The 27500-nt window shown below is 38.3% G+C and overlaps 3 non-coding genes and 1 pseudogene across 3 annotated transcripts; all 4 read left to right on the top strand.

Annotated features, from left to right (window-relative positions):
* The window catches only part of LOC119558905, a 9435-nt pseudogene extending 431 nt beyond the window's left edge, over positions 1-9004 (top strand).
* A 5380-nt stretch (positions 9005-14384) lies between these two features.
* On the top strand, positions 14385-16379 carry LOC119558884. Its single transcript, XR_005220504.1, has one exon. It is a non-coding gene; the product is annotated as a small subunit ribosomal RNA (ribosomal RNA).
* A 659-nt stretch (positions 16380-17038) lies between these two features.
* LOC119558907 lies at positions 17039-17217 on the top strand. The gene has a single exon (XR_005220524.1). It is a non-coding gene; the product is annotated as a 5.8S ribosomal RNA (ribosomal RNA).
* Positions 17218-17618: 401 nt separating this feature from the next.
* On the top strand, positions 17619-21589 carry LOC119558898. Its single transcript, XR_005220517.1, has one exon. It is a non-coding gene; the product is annotated as a large subunit ribosomal RNA (ribosomal RNA).
* Positions 21590-27500: the final 5911 nt, after the last annotated feature.

The raw sequence follows: 27500 nt of genomic DNA, 5'->3' as shown, positions 1-27500 counted from the left end.
TTAAGCCCGATGAACCTGAATATCCGTTATGGAAAATTCATCATTAAAATTGTAATATTTAAACAATATTATGATAATAGTGTGCATTTTTTCCATATAAGGACATTGTAATCTATTAGCATACAAAATTTATCATAAAATATAACTTATAGTTTATTCAAATTAATTTGCTTGCATTTTAACACAGAATAAATGTTATTAATTTGATAAAGTGCTGATAGATTTATATGAATACAGTGCGTTAATTTTTCGGAATTATATAATGGCATAATTATCATTGATTTTTGTGTTTATTATATGCACTTGTATGATTAACAATGCGAAAGATTCAGGATACCTTCGGGACCCGTCTTGAAACACGGACCAAGGAGTCTAACATATGTGCAAGTTATTGGGATATAAACCTAATAGCGTAATTAACTTGACTAATAATGGGATTAGTTTTTTAACTATTTATAGCTAATTAACACAATCCCGGGGCGTTCTATATAGTTATGTATAATGATATTTATATTATTTATGCCTCTAACTGGAACGTACCTTGAGCATATATGCTGTGACCCGAAAGATGGTGAACTATACTTGATCAGGTTGAAGTCAGGGGAAACCCTGATGGAAGACCGAAACAGTTCTGACGTGCAAATCGATTGTCAGAATTGAGTATAGGGGCGAAAGACCAATCGAACCATCTAGTAGCTGGTTCCTTCCGAAGTTTCCCTCAGGATAGCTGGTGCATTTTAATGTTATATAAAATAATCTTATCTGGTAAAGCGAATGATTAGAGGCCTTAGGGTCGAAACGATCTTAACCTATTCTCAAACTTTAAATGGGTAAGAACCTTAACTTTCTTGATATGAAGTTCAAGGTTATGATATAATGTGCCCAGTGGGCCACTTTTGGTAAGCAGAACTGGCGCTGTGGGATGAACCAAACGTAATGTTACGGTGCCCAAATTAACAACTCATGCAGATACCATGAAAGGCGTTGGTTGCTTAAAACAGCAGGACGGTGATCATGGAAGTCGAAATCCGCTAAGGAGTGTGTAACAACTCACCTGCCGAAGCAACTAGCCCTTAAAATGGATGGCGCTTAAGTTGTATACCTATACATTACCGCTAAAGTAGATGATTTATATTACTTGTGATATAAATTTTGAAACTTTAGTGAGTAGGAAGGTACAATGGTATGCGTAGAAGTGTTTGGCGTAAGCCTGCATGGAGCTGCCATTGGTACAGATCTTGGTGGTAGTAGCAAATAATCGAATGAGACCTTGGAGGACTGAAGTGGAGAAGGGTTTCGTGTGAACAGTGGTTGATCACGAGTTAGTCGGTCCTAAGTTCAAGGCGAAAGCCGAAAATTTTCAAGTAAAACACAAATGCCATACAAATATAATTATATTATATAAATCAAGCTAATTAATATACTTGAATAATTTTGAACGAAAGGGAATACGGTTCCAATTCCGTAACCTGTTGAGTATCCGTTTGTTATTAAATATGGGCCTCGTGCTCATCCTGGCAACAGGAACGACCATAAAGAAGCCGTCGAGAGATATCGGAAGAGTTTTCTTTTCTGTTTTATAGCCGTACTACCATGGAAGTCTTTCGCAGAGAGATATGGTAGATGGGCTAGAAGAGCATGACATATACTGTTGTGTCGATATTTTCTCCTCGGACCTTGAAAATTTATGGTGGGGACACGCAAACTTCTCAACAGGCCGTACCAATATCCGCAGCTGGTCTCCAAGGTGAAGAGTCTCTAGTCGATAGAATAATGTAGGTAAGGGAAGTCGGCAAATTAGATCCGTAACTTCGGGATAAGGATTGGCTCTGAAGATTGAGATAGTCGGGCTTGATTGGGAAACAATAACATGGTTTATGTGCTCGTTCTGGGTAAATAGAGTGTCTGGCATTTATGTTGGTCACTTGTTCCCCGGATAGTTTAGTTACGTAGCCAATTGTGGAACTTTCTTGCTAAAATTTTTAAGAATACTAATTGGGTTAAACCAATTAGTTCTTATTAATTATAACGATTATCAATTAACAATCAATTCAGAACTGGCACGGACTTGGGGAATCCGACTGTCTAATTAAAACAAAGCATTGTGATGGCCCTAGCGGGTGTTGACACAATGTGATTTCTGCCCAGTGCTCTGAATGTCAAAGTGAAGAAATTCAAGTAAGCGCGGGTCAACGGCGGGAGTAACTATGACTCTCTTAAGGTAGCCAAATGCCTCGTCATCTAATTAGTGACGCGCATGAATGGATTAACGAGATTCCTACTGTCCCTATCTACTGACACTCTAATCTGGCAGTGTAAGTAATCGTACCTGTTTATTTTTGCTCGATTCGAAAATTCGTGTTTTTGCGTTTCCTCAAAAGTTACATTGGCGGAAGTGGTATCAGACTCCGCGGTTTGGCTGCGCGGTCAAGTAGTGTTGCTCGCGTGATCATACACACGCCAGGAGCGGCGGAATACGCGTTTTCCTTTTGTGAACAATTGAAAGCATTTTTGGTAATTTATTTTGTTTTAAAAATTTGAGTCGAGCTGAAAAGGCTACTGGACCTTAACAAAAATTGGGTGAGTGTATTTTTGAGTCCCATTTTTAACACCACCAAAGAGATGTCGGAGGGGGAGGATTCAATGAGCGAGGGCGAGATGCGCCTCGACGGTAAGCGCAGCCGAGGTAAGGTGCGAGACAACCCAAAAGCTAAGTTGATTGCGCTCGACGAGGAATCGTGGGCGAATATTGTTGAAACGGACAAGGACTGGGACGACCAACCAGAGGGTCGCCCTTCATCATCTGCATCGTCCGCGAAGGGAGCTAGGGCGAAGACTGTTACACCCGGCGGAGAAAAAAAGCGCTCCAAAGCACGTCCTATGACGTCATCGATGGTGGCATCGCGCGCAAAAGAGGTGAAGACTATCAAGACCACCGCTGACCCCGTCGCTGCTGCCAGTGCTGACGTCGCTACTAGCGCTGACGCCGCTGCTGACGCCGCTACTGCCGCCGCCGCTGGAGACGTCGTGAAGTATGACCACGCCATGGAGGTGGTGAGGGGTGGCCCCGGACGGATTTCCGCGGAAGTTGCGAAGATTCGCACCGAGCTTATACTCGACACCAGCGTTATCGTGAGGAGCTCCACCAGGGAGCTGCTACTCGTCGTGGCCAAATATGAGGCCCTTATTTCGGCGCTCACGCTGCGTAACGTGGTCCTGGAAGACCGATATCGGCAGTCCAAGAAGGCACCACCGCCGCCGCCGCCGCCGACTACCCAACCTGCTGCCCCGCGGATGCCCTCTGCATATGCCTCTGCATATCCAAGCCTCCCGATGCCATCCGCCGTTCCGGTCCCGATGCCGCGAAAACCGCGCGAGACCTGGTCGGCCATTGTCCACAGTTCCGACCCGAAAATTTCGGGTAAGGAGCTGGCGGAAAAAGTCAGAAAGGAGATTGCTCCCTCGCTAGGAGTACGTCTGCATGAGGTGAGAGGGCTGGCGCGTGGCGGTGCCATCATCCGCACCCCATCGTCCGGCGAGATACAAAAGGTGGTCGCCAACAAGAAGTTTGTAGAAGCTGGCCTAGAGGTGAAGCAAAGCCCAGCGCAAACGCCGAAAATTGTGGTCAGCAACGTGGACACTGCGACGCCGCCGGATGAGTTTATGAGCGAGTTGTACAAAAACAACTTCGCTGATAAGATGAGTCTGGAATTGTTCAAAAAGCAGGTTCGACTGGAGAAGTCGTGGTCGCAGGCGGACGGCGCCACAGTTAATGTGACGCTGGAAGTCAGCACCACGGCCCTCGACGTGCTCGATGGCGGAAAGGCCTACATTGGCTGGTTCGCCTATAATTGCCGGGCGTTGGAGCGCACATACGCGTGCCACAGATGCGTTGGATTTGACCACAAGATCAAGGACTGCCGGTATAAAGAGAATGTCTGCCGGCAGTGCGGACAGACTGGCCACAGTGCGCGCGCATGTCAGAACCCGGTGGACTGCCGGAATTGCCGTTTTAAGGGCTACCAGTCGGGGCACCACATGCTGTCCCCTGGATGTCCGGTATACGCGGCGGTGCTTGCAAGGGTGAACTCTAGACATTAATGTTTAGGTTCATCCAAGCTAACTGTGGTCGAGGCCGTTGCGCTGTCATCGAGCTTGCCAAGCAGATGAGAGATGCTGGCCACCTGTTCGCACTAGTCCAGGAGCCCTACGTGGACGCTGGCAAGCGACTCACTGGACTGCCTGGAGGAATGAGGATATTCGCCGATAGGAGGAAGAAAGCTGCCATCATCGTGGACGACCCATCTGCCATCTGCATGCCCATCGAGGCTTTGACGACGGACTACGGAGTGTGCGTGAGTGTCACAGGAAGATATGGCACAATCTTTCTGGCCTCCGTATACTGCCAGCATCTAGCTGCTCTGGAGCCCTACACTGACTACCTGGATACGGTTCTGCTATTAGCTAGCAGAACACCGACAATCCTCGGACTTGATGCTAACGCAGTCTCCCCTATGTGGTTCAGCAAATCCCCAGACAACTCTGGAGACCGCCTGAACCGCGAACGGGGACAGCTCATGAACGAGTGGATAATCGCAAGCGGTGCCAGTGTACTGAATACGGCCAGCCAGGTGTTCACGTTCGATAATCACCGCTCTAGAAGTGATATCGACGTGACCTTCGCCAACGAAGCGGCGCGAGTATGGGCAACCTACGATTGGAGAGTTGACTTCTGGGAGCTGAGTGACCACAACATTATCACTGTTGAGGTTACTCCAGATCCGAGCAGTACCGTTGAGAGCCTAGCTCCGGTACCGCAATGGAAGCTCTCCAATGCAAGTTGGCGAAGATTCAGTGTAGAGTTAAGGAGTGCAGCACAGAGTCTCGAGGAACTGGAGGAATCGCCGTTGGACGACCATGTGTCTGCCCTTCGCTCCATCGTACACGATGTGTGCGACAGGGTGATAGGGCGCAGGATACCTGCAGCGAGGGGAAACGTAATATGGTGGAATCCTGAGCTGAGTACCAAGCGCCAAGAGGTCCGGAGACTGAGGCGTAGGCTGCAGGCAGCTCGCCGGAGTGGCACCGACGATGCTGAGCAACTTGCCGCTGGACTGAGATTTGCCTCAGGCCAGTACAAGAAGCTTATCTTGACGACAAAGGAGCAAAACTGGCGGGACTTCGTGGGACGGCACAAGGATGATCCATGGGGGCACGTATACCGAATATGCCGAGGCCGGAAGAAGACAGCCGATCTCGGATGTCTCCGGTCGAACGGCGCGCTTTCCGTAACTTGGCACGACTGCGCAAGTGTGCTCCTCCGCAACTTTTTCCCTGCTGCGGAGTCGACGACACGAGAAGACATACCCCCTGGTGCCCCACCGATCCTCGAAGCCTTCGAGGTGGCAACCAGCGTCGCGAGGCTGAGAAGCCGGCGATCGCCGGGTATGGATGGCATCACGGGCGGTATTGTCAAGGAGGTATGGCGTGCCATCCCTCAGCACCTGACGAAGCTGTACTCTCGGTGCATCTCGGAAGGATACTTTCCGGCCGAGTGGAAGCACCCGAGAGTGATACCGCTGGTAAAGGGGCCAGATAAGGACAGGAGCGATCCTGCCTCTTATCGCGGCATATGCCTTTTGCCAGTGTTCGGAAAGGCGCTTGAGGGAATCATGGTGAATCGGCTGAAGGATGTGCTACCGGATGGCTGCAGATGGCAATTCGGATTCAGGCCTGGACGCTGCGTGGAGGATGCGTGGATGCACGCCAAAAACACCGTCGCCAACAGTCGCGAGAGGAGGGTCCTTGGAATCTTTGTCGATTTCAAGGGAGCCTTCGACAACGTGGAGTGGAGTGCGGTGCTGGATCGGCTTGTCGACGTAGGCTGTCGAGAAATCGACTTGTGGAAAAGCTATTTTTCCGGCCGTAGCGCAAGCATCATCAGCAGGTATGAAGCAGCCACAGTTGCGGTTACACGGGGCTGCCCGCAAGGGTCCGTCAGTGGTCCATTTATTTGGAATTTACTGATGGATGTGCTGCTTCAGCGCTTGGAGCCACATTGTGCTCTGAGCGCGTTTGCAGATGATCTTCTGCTTTTCGTCGACGGGAATTCCCGTGCCGATCTGGAGCGGAAGGGCGAGCAGTTGATGGACATCGTGGGAGCCTGGGGAGCTGAGGTTGGAGTGAGTGTGTCAACCAGCAAGACGGCAATAATGTTGCTGAAAGGACAGCTTTCACGCACGAGGAGACCGACGGTACGGTTTGCTGGAGCAAGCCTGCCTTACGTCACCAAATGCCGGTACCTTGGCATCTTAGTCGGCGAGCGGTTGAGTTTTCTCCCGCATATCTCTGCTCTCAGAGATCGGCTGGCTGGAGTTGCCGGAGGACTAGCGCGGGTGCTTCGAGTCGATTGGGGGCTCAGCTCCCGTGCTAAGAGGACGATTTACAGCGGACTCATGGTCCCCTGTGCACTCTTTGGTGCCTCGGTCTGGTACAAGGCGGCGAGTAGGGGCAAGTCCCTTAAACTCCTCACCTCGTGCCAGAGGTCCATCCTTTTAGGATGCCTACCGGTATGCCGCACAGTGTCCACGGTGGCACTGCAGGTGCTTGCTGGTGCTCCTCCAATGGATCTGGATGCTCACAGGATCGCCGTGAAGTTCAAGCTGAGGAAGGATGTCCCCCTGGATGAGAGCGACTGGCTCCACGGACAGGACCTGTCCGTGTTGGACTGGAAAGCTAAGATGGCGCTGCTAGACGAACGTCTGCTAAATGAGTGGCAACTCAGATGGGATCGCGCGGAACACGGCTCCGTGACTCGCGAGTTTTTCCCAGAGGCAGCGTTCGTCTACAAGAGGAAAGACTTTGTCTTTACCCTCAAAGCCGGATTCTTGCTGACAGGACACGGGTCGATGAACGCATTTCTGCAAGGCAGGACCCTCAGCACCACGACCGCATGCTCATGTGGCGTGGCAAGAGAGGACTGGCGCCACATACTGTGTGAATGCCGCCTGTACAACGATTTGCGGGACCTGGATGCCCTTGGAGTCGTTCGAGACCAGGGAAGATGGATCGTCGCGGGAGTAGTCGAGACCCCAGAACGGATGCGTCTCCTAGGAGTTTTTGCCGATGCTGCCTTCTTGAGGCGAAGGATGGATGCGACGAGGGAGGAACCACAGGCGCCGGGACGTTAGTCCCACACCTCTTTTGCCGTGTGGTAGCGGCGAAGAATACTGCCACAGCCTGCCATAGCTTGTCGTAGGAGGCGACTAATATGGCAATGGTTGCCCCATCCGAGCTTGTCGGAGCTGAAGGGGTGAGGCTCACCGAGCCTGTAATTTCGGTACCACGGGTTGAGCAGCTCCAAGGCTGCTCATTGAGGTTGGCCCCCTTGTGGGAGTATCGTGGTGGCTGTGGTTGACACCTATATCGCGGGTAGAGTCCTCGGGCTCGACGTGGATGTTGCGTTATACAACTCGGGTGCTGTGACCCACAGAACAGTAGAGATTTTAGATAGATCTCGCCCCTACGCAAGGGGGAGTGCTTGCCCGACAAGTAAGTACTCGAATTGCTACTGGGGTGGATGCTATGTACATAGCTATAGCTTCTAGTCCGGGGCGTTGGTCTGGCGCTTAACCTAGACCCGTGCATTATATACTCACTTGTGGGTATATTAGAATGCCGTGGTTGTAATCCCTTCATTGTGGAACACGCCACGTAAAACAAGTTCGGAGGGATCCGAGACACACCTGTCCCTATCTACTATCTAGCGAAACCACAGCCAAGGGAACGGGCTTGGAATAATTAGCGGGGAAAGAAGACCCTTTTGAGCTTGACTCTAATCTGGCAGTGTAAGGAGACATAAGAGGTGTAGAATAAGTGGGAGATATTAGACTTCGGTTTGGTATCGCCAATGAAATACCACTACTCTTATTGTTTCCTTACTTACTTGATTAAATGGAACGTGTATCATTTCCTAGCCATTATACGGATATATTTATTATATCTTATGGTATTGGGTTTTGATGCAAGCTTCTTGATCAAAGTATCACGAGTTTGTTATATAATCGCAAACAAATTCTTTAATAAAACGGTGCATTTATGTATTTTTGATTTGAAAATTTGGTATAACTCCAATTACTCAGGTATGATCCAATTCAAGGACATTGCCAGGTAGGGAGTTTGACTGGGGCGGTACATCTCTCAAATAATAACGGAGGTGTCCCAAGGCCAGCTCAGTGCGGACAGAAACCACACATAGAGCAAAAGGGCAAATGCTGACTTGATCTCGGTGTTCAGTACACACAGGGACAGCAAAAGCTCGGCCTATCGATCCTTTTGGTTTAAAGAGTTTTTAACAAGAGGTGTCAGAAAAGTTACCATAGGGATAACTGGCTTGTGGCGGCCAAGCGTTCATAGCGACGTCGCTTTTTGATCCTTCGATGTCGGCTCTTCCTATCATTGTGAAGCAAAATTCACCAAGCGTTGGATTGTTCACCCATGCAAGGGAACGTGAGCTGGGTTTAGACCGTCGTGAGACAGGTTAGTTTTACCCTACTAATGACAAAACGTTGTTGCGACAGCATTCCTGCGTAGTACGAGAGGAACCGCAGGTACGGACCAATGGCACAATACTTGTTCGAGCGAACAGTGGTATGACGCTACGTCCGTTGGATTATGCCTGAACGCCTCTAAGGTCGTATCCGTGCTGGACTGCAATGATAAATAAGGGGCAATTTGCATTGTATGGCTTCTAAACCATTTAAAGTTTATAATTTACTTTATAAACGACAATGGATGTGATGCCAATGTAATTTGTAACATAGTAAATTGGGAGGATCTTTGATCACCTGATGCCGCGCTAGTTACATATAAAAGCATTATTTAATACAATGACAAAGCCTAGAATCAATTGTAAACGACTTTTGTAACAGGCAAGGTGTTGTAAGTGGTTGAGCAGCTGCCATACTGCGATCCACTGAAGCTTATCCTTTGCTTGATGATTCGATAATAAAGATGTTGCAAAGCGGGCATAATCATTATGCTTGCTTGCAGCATCGCACGCCACTTTGTTTGTGGTGTGTAAGGTAGGGAAGAAGAAATATAAAAGACCTAAATTGGAAACATCAATATATAAGTAAATATTGAACAAACAAAATGTATCGTCATCTTATTAGTGACGCGATGATAAAGTGGCAAACATATTCCATGTATAAATATTCCTATGGTATTAAAATTCAAGTAAAGAGGACATATATAAAAGTTTGTATATATGGTTCATTCAATGGTAGCAGCGGTTGGTTGGTTGGTGTCTGCTCCTCTTATTGTTCAAAACTTATGTTATGGTAGCAAGTCTATATCGTCATATTATTAGTGACGCGAAAAAGTAGTGGCAAAACATATTCCATGTATAAATAAATATTCCTATGGTATTGAAATTCAAGTAAAGAGGCCATTCAAGTAAAGAGGACTTATATAAATATAAGTATATGTTCCTTCAATGGTAGCAGCGCGGTTGGTTGGTTGGTGTGTCTGCTCCTCTTATTGTTCAAAACTTATGTTATGGTAGCAAGACTGTATCGTCATATTATTAGTGACGCGAAAAAGTAGTGGCAAAACATATTCCATGTATAAATATTCCTATGGTATTGAAATTCAAGTAAAGAGGACATATAAAATTACTATCAATGGTAGCAGTGGTTGGTTGGTTGGTGGTTGGTTGGCGGCTGCTCCTATTATTGTTCAAGACTTATGTTATGGTAGCAAGTCTGTATCGTCATATTAATTATTAGTGACGCGAAAAAGTAGTGGAAATCATATTCCATGTATAAATAGATTCCTATGGTAATGAAATTTTCAAGTAAAGAGAGGACCATTCAAGTAAGAGGACATATAAAAAGTAAGTATATGTTCCTCCAATGGTAGCAGTGGTTGGTTGGTTGGCGGCTGATCCTCTTATTGTTCAAAACTTATTTTATCAATATGAGTTTGGCAATACAATAAAGAAGACCAATCTAATCCATATAAAACTAAATGTATTATATGGATATGCTTAGGAAACCCATATATTCATAAAAAAAAATTATGTATAGAAAATTATACATATATCTTTTATATAAATGAATCGTATGGATATCGCCTTATGGTAGGTATAATAACTTTTTAAGGCATAATAATGTATAATATAGAAAATATACATTGAAATATAAATGCATTTTTATAGATATGGCGGCATATAAGTGCCATATACACAAGAATAAATAATAGAATTTACCAATATATAATTAAAATGAGATATATAAACCTAGTGAGGGGCTGCACTAGTATATGAATCGTATGGATATGGCTTATAGGTATAATACCTATAAGGCATAATAATGTATAATATAATAAATATAAATTAAGATATGAATGAATTATATAAATATGGCATAGAAATGCCATATACATAAGAATAAATGGTAGAATTTACCCATATATCACTGAAACACGATATATAAACCAAATGATAGCTGGCACTAGTACTGTAAACATGCACGCAATAGTGCGTGGGGTAAAAAACTACTATAGGGAGGTGGTCGTTGGCGGGCCCCTCCTCGTATTGGTCAAAACTTATGTTATGCATATGAATTTGTCAATACTATATAGAACGCCAAGCATATCCATATAAACTATGGATATGCATAGAAATCCATACAAAAATAAAAAAAAATTATGTATAGAAAAATATACATATATTTATATAAGTGAATCGTATGGATATGGCTTATAGGTATAATACCTATAAGGCATAATAATGTATAACAAGTAAATATACATTGAAATGTGAATGCATTGTATGGATATGGCATATAAATGCCATATATATAGAAATAAATTGTATATCAATGATATAACAATTATAAACCTAGTGAGGGGCGGCACTAGTGAATGAATCGTATGGATATGGCTTATAGGTATAATACCTATAAGGCATAATAATGTATAATATAATAAATATACATTAAGATATGAATGGATTGTATAAATATGGCATAGAAATGCCATATACATAAGAATAAATGGTAGAATTTACCCATATATCACTGAAACACGATATATAAACCTAGTGATAGCTGGCACTAGTACTGTAAACAGGCACGTAGTAGTGCGTGGGGTAAAAAACTACTATAGGGAGGTGGTCGTTGGCGGGCCCCTCCTCGTATTGGTCAAAACTTATGTTATGCATATGAATTTGTCAATACTATATAGAACGCCAAGCATATCCATATAAACTATGGATATGCATAGAAATCCATACAAAAGTAAAAAAAAATTATGTATAGAAAAATATACATATATTTATATAAGTGAATCGTATGGATATGGCTTATAGGTATAATACCTATAAGGCATAATAATGTATAACAAGTAAATATACATTGAAATGTGAATGCATTGTATGGATATGGCATATAAATGCCATATATATAGAAATAAATTGTATATCAATGATATAACAATTATAAACCTAGTGAGGGGCGGCACTAGTGAATGAATCGTATGGATATGGCTTATAGGTATAATACCTATAAGGCATAATAATGTATAATATAATAAATATACATTAAGATATGAATGGATTGTATAAATATGGCATAGAAATGCCATATACATAAGAATAAATGGTAGAATTTACCCATATATCACTGAAACACGATATATAAACCTAGTGATAGCTGGCACTAGTACTGTAAACAGGCACGTAGTAGTGCGTGGGGTAAAAAACTACTATAGGGAGGTGGTCGTTGGCGGGCCCCTCCTCGTATTGGTCAAAACTTATGTTATGCATATGAATTTGTCAATACTATATAGAACGCCAAGCATATCCATATAAACTATGGATATGCATAGAAATCCATACAAAAGTAAAAAAAAATTATGTATAGAAAAATATACATATATTTATATAAGTGAATCGTATGGATATGGCTTATAGGTATAATACCTATAAGGCATAATAATGTATAACAAGTAAATATACATTGAAATGTGAATGCATTGTATGGATATGGCATATAAATGCCATATATATAGAAATAAATTGTATATCAATGATATAACAATTATAAACCTAGTGAGGGGCGGCACTAGTGAATGAATCGTATGGATATGGCTTATAGGTATAATACCTATAAGGCATAATAATGTATAATATAATAAATATACATTAAGATATGAATGGATTGTATAAATATGGCATAGAAATGCCATATACATAAGAATAAATGGTAGAATTTACCCATATATCACTGAAACACGATATATAAACCTAGTGATAGCTGGCACTAGTACTGTAAACAGGCACGCAGTAGTGCGTGGGGTAAAAAACTACTATAGGGAGGTGGTCGTTGGCGGGCCCCTCCTCGTATTGGTCAAAACTTATGTTATGCATATGAATTTGTCAATACTATATAGAACGCCAAGCATATCCATATAAACTATGGATATGCATAGAAATCCATACAAAAGTAAAAAAAAATTATGTATAGAAAAATATACATATATTTATATAAGTGAATCGTATGGATATGGCTTATAGGTATAATACCTATAAGGCATAATAATGTATAACAAGTAAATATACATTGAAATGTGAATGCATTGTATGGATATGGCATATAAATGCCATATATATAGAAATAAATTGTATATCAATGATATAAAAATTATAAACCTAGTGAGGGGCGGCACTAGTGAATGAATCGTATGGATATGGCTTATAGGTATAATACCTATAAGGCATAATAATGTATAATATAATAAATATACATTAAGATATGAATGGATTGTATAAATATGGCATAGAAATGCCATATACATAAGAATAAATGGTAGAATTTACCCATATATCACTGAAACACGATATATAAACCTAGTGATAGCTGGCACTAGTACTGTAAACAGGCACGCAGTAGTGCGTGGGGTAAAAAACTACTATAGGGAGGTGGTCGTTGGCGGGCCCCTCCTCGTATTGGTCAAAACTTATGTTATGCGTAAACATATGATTTTGTCAATACTATAAAGAAAACTTGTTTTGTACATACAAAACTAAATGAATTATATGGATATTGAAAAATAAATGGCATTATATCCATATAATGAAAATATACTTGTATTCTCTTATTATAAGAGAGAATACCGTATAGTTGGTTGGCAAAGACAATTGAAAATACCCGAATTGCAGATGATGGGTTCAAAAACTACTATAGGGTGGTGTAGCAAATAATATGAAGATGATATATCCATATAATGGATATTCACTAGTATTCTCTTATTATAATAGAGAATACCATATAAATGGTTGGCAAAGACAATTGAAAATACCCGAATTGAAGTTGACGGGTTCAAAAACTATTATAGGGTGATGTAGCAAATAAAATAATGAAGATATATCCATATAATGGAATTATATGTGTATTCTCTTATTATATGAGAGAGTACCAAACGGTTGATTGGCAAAGACAATTGAAAATACCCGAATTAAAGATATTGGGTCCAAAAACTACTATAGGATGGTCAATGGGCCGGCCATCTACTATTGACGTGACAAAATACTGTCTGTCGGTAGAGAAGATATTAATCCGTCAAATTTGTTTCTTTATTCATTTATGAATATGAGACTTGGCTCCACGGTTAATATTTTAAGCCCAAAGATAATAATGTTGAAACAAAGGCCAAGGTTTCTATTATACATAGAATAACAAATTGTTTCCGAACTTTATCGTTAATCCAAATAAATAATTACAATTGAGGCAGGCTAATAATGATATATATTTTGTATTGATAATCTTGATATATATGTATATTGGTCTGCCATTATCACATACTGAGTTATGTGATAATTCCCTGCGGGGATAAATTAAAAGAGGTGTCCCTATATTAAAAGAAAATAATATATATATATATTATTTCTTCTAACGTACATATCATATATGCGCTCGGTTTTATATTATATATTACCAAAGAGTCTTATATGAATATATACAGATAAATTTTAAATTTATCATCAAAATACAAATGATTTAATTCAATATTTTATATTGGTTAAACAAAAATTGTACATGTGTGGATACAATAATGACGTATGTCGAACAAAAAAGATATTTTAGAATGAAATATGCAAATATAAAGAAAATTATTACGTATTACGAAAAAAAATATTGTGTTTTTAACATCAATAATTAAAAAACTTGTTATTATTAGTGGCGGAACAAGTATATATTGTGAAAACAACAAACGTATACGAATGCTATATAAAAATGGCCGTATTCGATAGAAAACAATCTATAAAATTTATATTGCTAATTTCTATTCAAAAATATGAATGAAATATGAATAAAAACATTATTCTGGTTGATCCTGCCAGTAGTTATATGCTTGTCTCAAAGATTAAGCCATGCATGTCTAAGTACACACGAATTAAAAGTGAAACCGCAAAAGGCTCATTATATCAGTTATGGTTCCTTAGATCGTTAACAGTTACTTGGATAACTGTGGTAATTCTAGAGCTAATACATGCAATTAAAACATGAACCTTATGGGACATGTGCTTTTATTAGGCTAAAACCAAGCGATCGCAAGATCGTTATATTGGTTGAACTCTAGATAACATGCAGATCGTATGGTCTTGTACCGACGACAGATCTTTCAAATGTCTGCCCTATCAACTTTTGATGGTAGTATCTAGGACTACCATGGTTGCAACGGGTAACGGGGAATCAGGGTTCGATTCCGGAGAGGGAGCCTGAGAAACGGCTACCACATCTAAGGAAGGCAGCAGGCGCGTAAATTACCCACTCCCAGCTCGGGGAGGTAGTGACGAAAAATAACAATACAGGACTCATATCCGAGGCCCTGTAATTGGAATGAGTACACTTTAAATCCTTTAACAAGGACCAATTGGAGGGCAAGTCTGGTGCCAGCAGCCGCGGTAATTCCAGCTCCAATAGCGTATATTAAAGTTGTTGCGGTTAAAACGTTCGTAGTTGAACTTGTGCTTCATACGGGTAGTACAACTTACAATTGTGGTTAGTACTATACCTTTATGTATGTAAGCGTATTACCGGTGGAGTTCTTACATGTGCTTAGATACTTGTATTTTTTCATATGTTCCTCCTATTTAAAAACCTGCATTAGTGCTCTTAAACGAGTGTTATTGTGGGCCGGTACAATTACTTTGAACAAATTAGAGTGCTTAAAGCAGGCTTCAAATGCCTGAATATTCTGTGCATGGGATAATGAAATAAGACCTCTGTTCTGCTTTCATTGGTTTTCAGATCAAGAGGTAATGATTAATAGAAGCAGTTTGGGGGCATTAGTATTACGACGCGAGAGGTGAAATTCTTGGACCGTCGTAAGACTAACTTAAGCGAAAGCATTTGCCAAAGATGTTTTCATTAATCAAGAACGAAAGTTAGAGGTTCGAAGGCGATCAGATACCGCCCTAGTTCTAACCATAAACGATGCCAGCTAGCAATTGGGTGTAGCTACTTTTATGGCTCTCTCAGTCGCTTCCCGGGAAACCAAAGCTTTTGGGCTCCGGGGGAAGTATGGTTGCAAAGCTGAAACTTAAAGGAATTGACGGAAGGGCACCACCAGGAGTGGAGCCTGCGGCTTAATTTGACTCAACACGGGAAAACTTACCAGGTCCGAACATAAGTGTGTAAGACAGATTGATAGCTCTTTCTCGAATCTATGGGTGGTGGTGCATGGCCGTTCTTAGTTCGTGGAGTGATTTGTCTGGTTAATTCCGATAACGAACGAGACTCAAATATATTAAATAGATATCTTCAGGATTATGGTGTTGAAGCTTATATAGCCTTCATTCATGGTGGCAGTAAAATGTTTATTGTGTTTGAATGTGTTTATATAAGTGGAGCCGTACCTGTTGGTTTGTCCCATTATAAGGACACTAGCTTCTTAAATGGACAAATTGCGTCTAGCAATAATGAGATTGAGCAATAACAGGTCTGTGATGCCCTTAGATGTCCTGGGCTGCACGCGCGCTACAATGAAAGTATCAACGTGTATTTCCTAGACCGAGAGGTCCGGGTAAACCGCTGAACCACTTTCATGCTTGGGATTGTGAACTGAAACTGTTCACATGAACTTGGAATTCCCAGTAAGTGTGAGTCATTAACTCGCATTGATTACGTCCCTGCCCTTTGTACACACCGCCCGTCGCTACTACCGATTGAATTATTTAGTGAGGTCTCCGGACGTGATCACTGTGACGCCTTGTGTGTTACGGTTGTTTCGCAAAAGTTGACCGAACTTGATTATTTAGAGGAAGTAAAAGTCGTAACAAGGTTTCCGTAGGTGAACCTGCGGAAGGATCATTATTGTTTAATATCCTTACCGTTAATAAAAAAATTTGTTTTTATTATAATAATATAATATATTATAGTAATACAAATAAAATATAAATTGCCAAAAATATGATCTTTTATAGATCAAATATAAAATTTCGAACAAGCAAATCGAAATAATAATTGTAATAATAAATATATTATTGCATTAAATAAGAGATAAATAAATAAGCAAAAGCAAACAAATAACAAATTCGAACAAGCAAATCGAAATTATTAAATTTATTTAATATTATTATTATATTGTATATTAAATGCAATTAATTAATAAAACACTGTGTGTATATGGACCATAATATACACGCGTTGCGATATGTATTGTTCATCTCAGTTATGCGCATACATTGGATAATGCAACAACCTAAAATGTACAATGTTGTACCTGATTATTACAGGTTAATGTTTTATATAAATTTCAATATATATCGCTAAAAAAAAGTATTAATACCGTAAATGCCATTTAAAAAATACTTGATATATTATTGGTTATATGAAACTAAGACATTTCGCAGCATTCGTTTTAGGTATAAAAATCAATTTATTGAAGGAATTGATATATGCCAGTAAAATGGTGTATTTTTAATTTCTTTCAATAAAAACATATATGACAAAATTACCAAACCAATATATAAAACTCTAAGCGGTGGATCACTCGGCTCATGGGTCGATGAAGAACGCAGCAAACTGTGCGTCATCGTGTGAACTGCAGGACACATGAACATCGACATTTTGAACGCATATCGCAGTCCATGCTGTTATGTACTTTAATTAATTTTATAGTGCTGCTTGGACTACATATGGTTGAGGGTTGTAAGACTATGCTAATTAAGTTGTTTATATAAATTTTATAATGAAATTTTATAAGCATATGGTATATTATTGGATAATAATAATTTAATTATTATATTATTCATAATATTAACAAATATATGAAAAACATTATCTCACATTAGTAAATAATTTGAATGTGAAAAACGAAGAGAAATATTTTCTTTTTCAATCAAATAATACTGAGAAATGTCTAGCATAAAAAATTTATCTAGAATTGTCTCTTATTAAAGATTAGTAAATAGAAAGCCGTTGACAATATTATTATTCTTCGTTGATTCGTTAGACCAAACAAATGCCATACAAATATATAAAATATATAACGAATTTAATAAAATGTTTTATCATTATATATAAAGAATTAATTGCAAAAAAAGTTATACACAACCTCAACTCATATGGGACTACCCCCTGAATTTAAGCATATTAATTAGGGGAGGAAAAGAAACTAACCAGGATTTTCTTAGTAGCGGCGAGCGAAAAGAAATCAGTTCAGCACTAAGTCACTTTGTCTATATGGCAAATGTGAGATGCAGTGTATGGAGCGTCAATATTCTAGTATGAGAAATTAACGATTTAAGTCCTTCTTAAATGAGGCCATTTACCCATAGAGGGTGCCAGGCCCGTATAACGTTAATGATTACTAGATGATGTTTCCAAAGAGTCGTGTTGCTTGATAGTGCAGCACTAAGTGGGTGGTAAACTCCATCTAAAACTAAATATAACCATGAGACCGATAGTAAACAAGTACCGTGAGGGAAAGTTGAAAAGAACTCTGAATAGAGAGTTAAACAGTACGTGAAACTGCTTAGAGGTTAAGCCCGATGAACCTGAATATCCGTTATGGAAAATTCATCATTAAAATTGTAATATTTAAACAATATTATGATAATAGTGTGCATTTTTTCCATATAAGGACATTGTAATCTATTAGCATACAAAATTTATCATAAAATATAACTTATAGTTTATTCAAATTAATTTGCTTGCATTTTAACACAGAATAAATGTTATTAATTTGATAAAGTGCTGATAGATTTATATGAATACAGTGCGTTAATTTTTCGGAATTATATAATGGCATAATTATCATTGATTTTTGTGTTTATTATATGCACTTGTATGATTAACAATGCGAAAGATTCAGGATACCTTCGGGACCCGTCTTGAAACACGGACCAAGGAGTCTAACATATGTGCAAGTTATTGGGATATAAACCTAATAGCGTAATTAACTTGACTAATAATGGGATTAGTTTTTTAACTATTTATAGCTAATTAACACAATCCCGGGGCGTTCTATATAGTTATGTATAATGATATTTATATTATTTATGCCTCTAACTGGAACGTACCTTGAGCATATATGCTGTGACCCGAAAGATGGTGAACTATACTTGATCAGGTTGAAGTCAGGGGAAACCCTGATGGAAGACCGAAACAGTTCTGACGTGCAAATCGATTGTCAGAATTGAGTATAGGGGCGAAAGACCAATCGAACCATCTAGTAGCTGGTTCCTTCCGAAGTTTCCCTCAGGATAGCTGGTGCATTTTAATGTTATATAAAATAATCTTATCTGGTAAAGCGAATGATTAGAGGCCTTAGGGTCGAAACGATCTTAACCTATTCTCAAACTTTAAATGGGTAAGAACCTTAACTTTCTTGATATGAAGTTCAAGGTTATGATATAATGTGCCCAGTGGGCCACTTTTGGTAAGCAGAACTGGCGCTGTGGGATGAACCAAACGTAATGTTACGGTGCCCAAATTAACAACTCATGCAGATACCATGAAAGGCGTTGGTTGCTTAAAACAGCAGGACGGTGATCATGGAAGTCGAAATCCGCTAAGGAGTGTGTAACAACTCACCTGCCGAAGCAACTAGCCCTTAAAATGGATGGCGCTTAAGTTGTATACCTATACATTACCGCTAAAGTAGATGATTTATATTACTTGTGATATAAATTTTGAAACTTTAGTGAGTAGGAAGGTACAATGGTATGCGTAGAAGTGTTTGGCGTAAGCCTGCATGGAGCTGCCATTGGTACAGATCTTGGTGGTAGTAGCAAATAATCGAATGAGACCTTGGAGGACTGAAGTGGAGAAGGGTTTCGTGTGAACAGTGGTTGATCACGAGTTAGTCGGTCCTAAGTTCAAGGCGAAAGCCGAAAATTTTCAAGTAAAACACAAATGCCATACAAATATAATTATATTATATAAATCAAGCTAATTAATATACTTGAATAATTTTGAACGAAAGGGAATACGGTTCCAATTCCGTAACCTGTTGAGTATCCGTTTGTTATTAAATATGGGCCTCGTGCTCATCCTGGCAACAGGAACGACCATAAAGAAGCCGTCGAGAGATATCGGAAGAGTTTTCTTTTCTGTTTTATAGCCGTACTACCATGGAAGTCTTTCGCAGAGAGATATGGTAGATGGGCTAGAAGAGCATGACATATACTGTTGTGTCGATATTTTCTCCTCGGACCTTGAAAATTTATGGTGGGGACACGCAAACTTCTCAACAGGCCGTACCAATATCCGCAGCTGGTCTCCAAGGTGAAGAGTCTCTAGTCGATAGAATAATGTAGGTAAGGGAAGTCGGCAAATTAGATCCGTAACTTCGGGATAAGGATTGGCTCTGAAGATTGAGATAGTCGGGCTTGATTGGGAAACAATAACATGGTTTATGTGCTCGTTCTGGGTAAATAGAGTGTCTGGCATTTATGTTGGTCACTTGTTCCCCGGATAGTTTAGTTACGTAGCCAATTGTGGAACTTTCTTGCTAAAATTTTTAAGAATACTAATTGGGTTAAACCAATTAGTTCTTATTAATTATAACGATTATCAATTAACAATCAATTCAGAACTGGCACGGACTTGGGGAATCCGACTGTCTAATTAAAACAAAGCATTGTGATGGCCCTAGCGGGTGTTGACACAATGTGATTTCTGCCCAGTGCTCTGAATGTCAAAGTGAAGAAATTCAAGTAAGCGCGGGTCAACGGCGGGAGTAACTATGACTCTCTTAAGGTAGCCAAATGCCTCGTCATCTAATTAGTGACGCGCATGAATGGATTAACGAGATTCCTACTGTCCCTATCTACTATCTAGCGAAACCACAGCCAAGGGAACGGGCTTGGAATAATTAGCGGGGAAAGAAGACCCTTTTGAGCTTGACTCTAATCTGGCAGTGTAAGGAGACATAAGAGGTGTAGAATAAGTGGGAGATATTAGACTTCGGTTTGGTATCGCCAATGAAATACCACTACTCTTATTGTTTCCTTACTTACTTGATTAAATGGAACGTGTATCATTTCCTAGCCATTATACGGATATATTTATTATATCTTATGGTATTGGGTTTTGATGCAAGCTTCTTGATCAAAGTATCACGAGTTTGTTATATAATCGCAAACAAATTCTTTAATAAAACGGTGCATTTATGTATTTTTGATTTGAAAATTTGGTATAACTCCAATTACTCAGGTATGATCCAATTCAAGGACATTGCCAGGTAGGGAGTTTGACTGGGGCGGTACATCTCTCAAATAATAACGGAGGTGTCCCAAGGCCAGCTCAGTGCGGACAGAAACCACACATAGAGCAAAAGGGCAAATGCTGACTTGATCTCGGTGTTCAGTACACACAGGGACAGCAAAAGCTCGGCCTATCGATCCTTTTGGTTTAAAGAGTTTTTAACAAGAGGTGTCAGAAAAGTTACCATAGGGATAACTGGCTTGTGGCGGCCAAGCGTTCATAGCGACGTCGCTTTTTGATCCTTCGATGTCGGCTCTTCCTATCATTGTGAAGCAAAATTCACCAAGCGTTGGATTGTTCACCCATGCAAGGGAACGTGAGCTGGGTTTAGACCGTCGTGAGACAGGTTAGTTTTACCCTACTAATGACAAAACGTTGTTGCGACAGCATTCCTGCGTAGTACGAGAGGAACCGCAGGTACGGACCAATGGCACAATACTTGTTCGAGCGAACAGTGGTATGACGCTACGTCCGTTGGATTATGCCTGAACGCCTCTAAGGTCGTATCCGTGCTGGACTGCAATGATAAATAAGGGGCAATTTGCATTGTATGGCTTCTAAACCATTTAAAGTTTATAATTTACTTTATAAACGACAATGGATGTGATGCCAATGTAATTTGTAACATAGTAAATTGGGAGGATCTTTGATCACCTGATGCCGCGCTAGTTACATATAAAAGCATTATTTAATACAATGACAAAGCCTAGAATCAATTGTAAACGACTTTTGTAACAGGCAAGGTGTTGTAAGTGGTTGAGCAGCTGCCATACTGCGATCCACTGAAGCTTATCCTTTGCTTGATGATTCGATAATAAAGATGTTGCAAGCGGGCATAATCATTATGCTTGCTTGCAGCATCGCACGCCACTTTGTTTGTGGTGTGTAAGGTAGGGAAGAAGAAATATAAAAGACCTAAATTGGAAACATCAATATATAAGTAAATATTGAACAAACAAAATGTATCGTCATCTTATTAGTGACGCGATGATAAAGTGGCAAACATATTCCATGTATAAATATTCCTATGGTATTAAAATTCAAGTAAAGAGGACATATATAAAAGTTTGTATATATGGTTCATTCAATGGTAGCAGCGGTTGGTTGGTTGGTGTCTGCTCCTCTTATTGTTCAAAACTTATGTTATGGTAGCAAGTCTATATCGTCATATTATTAGTGACGCGAAAAAGTAGTGGCAAAACATATTCCATGTATAAATAAATATTCCTATGGTATTGAAATTCAAGTAAAGAGGCCATTCAAGTAAAGAGGACTTATATAAATATAAGTATATATAATGGTAGCAGCGCGGTTGGTTGGTTGGTGTGTCTGCTCCTCTTATTGTTCAAAACTTATGTTATGGTAGCAAGACTGTATCGTCATATTATTAGTGACGCGAAAAAGTAGTGGCAAAACATATTCCATGTATAAATATTCCTATGGTATTGAAATTCAAGTAAAGAGGACATATAAAATTACTATCAATGGTAGCAGTGGTTGGTTGGTTGGTGGTTGGTTGGCGGCTGCTCCTATTATTGTTCAAGACTTATGTTATGGTAGCAAGTCTGTATCGTCATATTAATTATTAGTGACGCGAAAAAGTAGTGGAAATCATATTCCATGTATAAATAGATTCCTATGGTAATGAAATTTTCAAGTAAAGAGAGGACCATTCAAGTAAGAGGACATATAAAAAGTAAGTATATGTTCCTCCAATGGTAGCAGTGGTTGGTTGGTTGGCGGCTGATCCTCTTATTGTTCAAAACTTATTTTATCAATATGAGTTTGGCAATACAATAAAGAAGACCAATCTAATCCATATAAAACTAAATGTATTATATGGATATGCTTAGGAAACCCATATATTCATAAAAAAAAATTATGTATAGAAAATTATACATATATCTTTTATATAAATGAATCGTATGGATATCGCCTTATGGTAGGTATAATAACTTTTTAAGGCATAATAATGTATAATATAGAAAATATACATTGAAATATAAATGCATTTTTATAGATATGGCGGCATATAAGTGCCATATACACAAGAATAAATAATAGAATTTACCAATATATAATTAAAATGAGATATATAAACCTAGTGAGGGGCTGCACTAGTATATGAATCGTATGGATATGGCTTATAGGTATAATACCTATAAGGCATAATAATGTATAATATAATAAATATAAATTAAGATATGAATGAATTATATAAATATGGCATAGAAATGCCATATACATAAGAATAAATGGTAGAATTTACCCATATATCACTGAAACACGATATATAAACCTAATGATAGCTGGCACTAGTACTGTAAACATGCACGCAATAGTGCGTGGGGTAAAAAACTACTATAGGGAGGTGGTCGTTGGCGGGCCCCTCCTCGTATTGGTCAAAACTTATGTTATGCATATGAATTTGTCAATACTATATAGAACGCCAAGCATATCCATATAAACTATGGATATGCATAGAAATCCATACAAAATAAAAAAAAATTATGTATAGAAAAATATACATATATTTATATAAGTGAATCGTATGGATATGGCTTATAGGTATAATACCTATAAGGCATAATAATGTATAACAAGTAAATATACATTGAAATGTGAATGCATTGTATGGATATGGCATATAAATGCCATATATATAGAAATAAATTGTATATCAATGATATAACAATTATAAACCTAGTGAGGGGCGGCACTAGTGAATGAATCGTATGGATATGGCTTATAGGTATAATACCTATAAGGCATAATAATGTATAATATAATAAATATACATTAAGATATGAATGGATTGTATAAATATGGCATAGAAATGCCATATACATAAGAATAAATGGTAGAATTTACCCATATATCACTGAAACACGATATATAAACCTAGTGATAGCTGGCACTAGTACTGTAAACAGGCACGCAATAGTGCGTGGGGTAAAAAACTACTATAGGGAGGTGGTCGTTGGCGGGCCCCTCCTCGTATTGGTCAAAACTTATGTTATGCATATGAATTTGTCAATACTATATAGAACGCCAAGCATATCCATATAAACTATGGATATGCATAGAAATCCATACAAAAGTAAAAAAAAATTATGTATAGAAAAATATACATATATTTATATAAGTGAATCGTATGGATATGGCTTATAGGTATAATACCTATAAGGCATAATAATGTATAACAAGTAAATATACATTGAAATGTGAATGCATTGTATGGATATGGCATATAAATGCCATATATATAGAAATAAATTGTATATCAATGATATAACAATTATAAACCTAGTGAGGGGCGGCACTAGTGAATGAATCGTATGGATATGGCTTATAGGTATAATACCTATAAGGCATAATAATGTATAATATAATAAATATACATTAAGATATGAATGGATTGTATAAATATGGCATAGAAATGCCATATACATAAGAATAAATGGTAGAATTTACCCATATATCACTGAAACACGATATATAAACCTAGTGATAGCTGGCACTAGTACTGTAAACAGGCACGCAGTAGTGCGTGGGGTAAAAAACTACTATAGGGAGGTGGTCGTTGGCGGGCCCCTCCTCGTATTGGTCAAAACTTATGTTATGCATATGAATTTGTCAATACTATATAGAACGCCAAGCATATCCATATAAACTATGGATATGCATAGAAATCCATACAAAAGTAAAAAAAAATTATGTATAGAAAAATATACATATATTTATATAAGTGAATCGTATGGATATGGCTTATAGGTATAATACCTATAAGGCATAATAATGTATAACAAGTAAATATACATTGAAATGTGAATGCATTGTATGGATATGGCATATAAATGCCATATATATAGAAATAAATTGTATATCAATGATATAACAATTATAAACCTAGTGAGGGGCGGCACTAGTGAATGAATCGTATGGATATGGCTTATAGGTATAATACCTATAAGGCATAATAATGTATAATATAATAAATATACATTAAGATATGAATGGATTGTATAAATATGGCATAGAAATGCCATATACATAAGAATAAATGGTAGAATTTACCCATATATCACTGAAACACGATATATAAACCTAGTGATAGCTGGCACTAGTACTGTAAACAGGCACGCAATAGTGCGTGGGGTAAAAAACTACTATAGGGAGGTGGTCGTTGGCGGGCCCCTCCTCGTATTGGTCAAAACTTATGTTATGCATATGAATTTGTCAATACTATATAGAACGCCAAGCATATCCATATAAACTATGGATATGCATAGAAATCCATACAAAAGTAAAAAAAAATTATGTATAGAAAAATATACATATATTTATATAAGTGAATCGTATGGATATGGCTTATAGGTATAATACCTATAAGGCATAATAATGTATAACAAGTAAATATACATTGAAATGTGAATGCATTGTATGGATATGGCATATAAATGCCATATATATAGAAATAAATTGTATATCAATGATATAACAATTATAAACCTAGTGAGGGGCGGCACTAGTGAATGAATCGTATGGATATGGCTTATAGGTATAATACCTATAAGGCATAATAATGTATAATATAATAAATATACATTAAGATATGAATGGATTGTATAAATATGGCATAGAAATGCCATATACATAAGAATAAATGGTAGAATTTACCCATATATCACTGAAACACGATATATAAACCTAGTGATAGCTGGCACTAGTACTGTAAACAGGCACGCAATAGTGCGTGGGGTAAAAAACTACTATAGGGAGGTGGTCGTTGGCGGGCCCCTCCTCGTATTGGTCAAAACTTATGTTATGCATATGAATTTGTCAATACTATATAGAACGCCAAGCATATCCATATAAACTATGGATATGCATAGAAATCCATACAAAAGTAAAAAAAAATTATGTATAGAAAAATATACATATATTTATATAAGTGAATCGTATGGATATGGCTTATAGGTATAATACCTATAAGGCATAATAATGTATAACAAGTAAATATACATTGAAATGTGAATGCATTGTATGGATATGGCATATAAATGCCATATATATAGAAATAAATTGTATATCAATGATATAACAATTATAAACCTAGTGAGGGGCGGCACTAGTGAATGAATCGTATGGATATGGCTTATAGGTATAATACCTATAAGGCATAATAATGTATAATATAATAAATATACATTAAGATATGAATGGATTGTATAAATATGGCATAGAAATGCCATATACATAAGAATAAATGGTAGAATTTACCCATATATCACTGAAACATGATATATAAACCTAGTGATAGCTGGCACTAGTACTGTAAACAGGCACGCAGTAGTGCGTGGGGTAAAAAACTACTATAGGGAGGTGGTCGTTGGCGGGCCCCTCCTCGTATTGGTCAAAACTTATGTTATGCGTAAACATATGATTTTGTCAATACTATAAAGAAAACTTGTTTTGTACATACAAAACTAAATGAATTATATGGATATTGAAAAATAAATGGCATTATATCCATATAATGAAAATATACTTGTATTCTCTTATTATAAGAGAGAATACCGTATAGTTGGTTGGCAAAGACAATTGAAAATACCCGAATTGCAGATGATGGGTTCAAAAACTACTATAGGGTGGTGTAGCAAATAATATGAAGATGATATATCCATATAATGGATATACACTAGTATTCTCTTATTATAATAGAGAATACCATATAAATGGTTGGCAAAGACAATTGAAAATACCCGAATTGAAGTTGACGGGTTCAAAAACTATTATAGGGTGATGTAGCAAATAAAATAATGAAGATATATCCATATAATGGAATTATATGTGTATTCTCTTATTATATGAGAGAGTACCAAACGGTTGATTGGCAAAGACAATTGAAAATACCCGAATTAAAGATATTGGGTCCAAAAACTACTATAGGATGGTCAATGGGCCGGCCATCTACTATTGACGTGACAAAATACTGTCTGTCGGTAGAGAAGATATTAATCCGTCAAATTTGTTTCTTTATTCATTTATGAATATGAGACTTGGCTCCACGGTTAATATTTTAAGCCCAAAGATAATAATGTTGAAACAAAGGCCAAGGTTTCTATTATACATAGAATAACAAATTGTTTCCGAACTTTATCGTTAATCCAAATAAATAATTACAATTGAGGCAGGCTAATAATGATATATATTTTGTATTGATAATCTTGATATATATGTATATTGGTCTGCCATTATCACATACTGAGTTATGTGATAATTCCCTGCGGGGATAAATTAAAAGAGGTGTCCCTATATTAAAAGAAAATAATATATATATATATTATTTTTTCTAACGTACATATCATATATGCGCTCGGTTTTATATTATATATTACCAAAGAGTCTTATATGAATATATACAGATAAATTTTAAATTTATCATCAAAATACAAATGATTTAATTCAATATTTTATATTGGTTAAACAAAAATTGTACATGTGTGGATACAATAATGACGTATGTCGAACAAAAAAGATATTTTAGAATGAAATATGCAAATATAAAGAAAATTATTACGTATTACGAAAAAAAATATTGTGTTTTTAACATCAATAATTAAAAAACTTGTTATTATTAGTGGCGGAACAAGTATATATTGTGAAAACAACAAACGTATACGAATGCTATATAAAAATGGCCGTATTCGATAGAAAACA

Source organism: Drosophila subpulchrella, unplaced genomic scaffold (assembly GCF_014743375.2).
Source record: "Drosophila subpulchrella strain 33 F10 #4 breed RU33 unplaced genomic scaffold, RU_Dsub_v1.1 Primary Assembly Seq147, whole genome shotgun sequence".
NCBI classification, from domain to species: domain Eukaryota; kingdom Metazoa; phylum Arthropoda; class Insecta; order Diptera; family Drosophilidae; genus Drosophila; species Drosophila subpulchrella.
Note: the sequence above shows the minus strand (reverse complement) of the source record. Positions and strands in the feature narration are given on the sequence as shown.